Source organism: Opisthorchis viverrini (genome assembly GCF_000715545.1).
Source record: "Opisthorchis viverrini unplaced genomic scaffold opera_v5_70, whole genome shotgun sequence".
NCBI lineage: Eukaryota > Metazoa > Platyhelminthes > Trematoda > Opisthorchiida > Opisthorchiidae > Opisthorchis > Opisthorchis viverrini.
Genome location: NW_008751726.1, coordinates 907901 through 910178, shown reverse-complemented (window position 1 = coordinate 910178; position 2278 = coordinate 907901).

The following is a 2278-nucleotide window of genomic DNA, read 5'->3' as shown; positions in this document are numbered from 1 at the left end:
TTAGAACGCTCCCTTCAAAGCCGTAATAGCAGCGCCATCAGCCGTTCCCCATTCAGCAGGATTGTACAACGATTTATCTCGTTAGTACCGGCCTCACTAGGTCTGTCTCCTAGAATGAAAAAGCTTATCCTAAATTTACACGATTTCTGCTACCAGACGGTTACACTTTGAAACCAGCGAAGCACGGCTCTACCGTCGTTATCATGGATTAAAATCATCCCTACTCACTGGTAAAAGCGCCTTCATAAACTAGTGCTTTTCTTCTGAGACAACGAGTATCCTAATGCATAATGCACCTGACCCGATTGCCCTGGAGAACGCAAAAACTACCAATTTTACTGCTCAACGTCCCAGAAGGCCAAGACCATGTTAAGTTGCTCAACATTAGCGCAACTGATTAACGAACGCAATGCAAGATTCTTTCTGACGTCTCATGCAGCGATGCTAGTTGGATTGCAGTTGATTTATGTGAGGGAGGATAACTTCAGCTTATTGAGCCCACCGGAAAACCAGGCCTGCTATGCAGTCAAATCGAACGATGGTGGGCATTTTACTGCCTGTGGCAGTGTTGGGGTTGATGTAGTACTCCAAGACACTAAGTTGTTGGCCCCATCCCTCTTAAACTAAACAAAAATGTCTATCAGCTTTGTATCTCACATATTACCATCTTTTTCCGCCTCATGCCAACCAAATCAGTCACACTAGTGTGCTAGCAGCCCATAGGTCCTGTTCGATCAACCTCCACACCAAATGAACAAGTAGGAGCTTTACTGAAGCATCTGTGAACGAAATTCACAGAGCCATGCTTTCAAATGTCAGTCACCATGTCCCTCCGAGGATGTCTTTGCAATCCATCGTATCTAAAATAGTTGAGTCCCTACTGTCAAAAACGAGGCCGAAGAATTTGTCGCACCTTCGCACAGTTTACCCCTTATATTGTTTCTTGAACCTGAACACCGCCGCCTATTCGGTGGCAGCCCCTAAATTTTGACACCCAGCGTTTTTACCGGCGATAATTATGTTAGGTTCCAATACCCCTTCGTGTTTAAAGAAGAGGCCGATTCCCCCTTCCAGAAACTGGAACTATATGAGAGTTTGTTAGCACTTGTCCTCTCCACAGGCCTCCTTGTTTTCAATCCAATATGATGAAATTTTAGACTCAAGGTCTAATTATCTAAGTTTCTTTGTGTAGTACTTCCTGCTCCACCGAAGAACTAGAACCTACCCGCATAATTCGCTAGATAACCCGACTCCACCCCAACCTTCCAGCACTTGCACCACAATCACATCTAATTACGCATGCAAAGTCCCTATTTAAACCTCGAACTTGCAGTTACCTTTGGCTTTATTGGCATCCAAACCGCGTGCTTTTTGCCTGGATGCATTTTGGCAGTGAACTGCCAATGCGCCTGTCAGTTTCACTTACGCACCTAACTGTGAGTGACGGCAACTTTCCTTCACCCTCCAAGGACGTTTCACACTGCACGCTTAGCATCGTGCCACATCTGGAAATTTGTCTTGCCTCTTTTTCTTTTCTTTGGCCTCTTGTCATCGCATGGCTCAGACAATTAAGTGTTTAAGATTCGTCCACTTTCCAGGATTTGTTAACACATCTTCCGCTGAGCGTGTGTTATCGGAAAGCCATCCATACCCCCGGGTGGTATTCGAGTGTTCATGGTAGCCCCTACACGATGACTTGCCTTTTCTCTGCAGCTCTCTAACCCATTTCCTGAACGGGGTCTACTAAACTGTCCTAAAAGTGGTACGTGATGGCCCGCTGATCCATTTTTGCCCCACCACGCCCCGCCACTTGATGATCCTGTCTCTGAAGTTGCTTGTAAACTAATACCTCCCTTTCCACGAGCTGTTCACGAAGTCACGTACGCCTTATCCACGGGTTTGAGAACCGTTCACTCACACCACTGCCCTTCCCACCAAGCTTCGCTGACGACTGCAGAAACAACGTTGAAACTATTTGCACCTAAGTTAGCTAGTGCAATTTCCTCATATTAACATATGGTGCACCCGTTCGCACTGACCTCATGTCTACATCCACTAATGTCTCCAGCTGAATGCCGATTATAGTTTTGGAAATCGAACAGCGTCGCCTCATTAAAGTATTTTGAAACTGCAACCACCATAAGCTTTCGTCTATTTCGGAGCACAGGCTGACCTATGCTTTAGTGCCCTCTAGCAGACAATTTTGGCACTTTCGTACACGGAGTCCTCAGACTGACTTATCGACTAGTTTGGATCACAGTACTGAGCAAACTTGCGC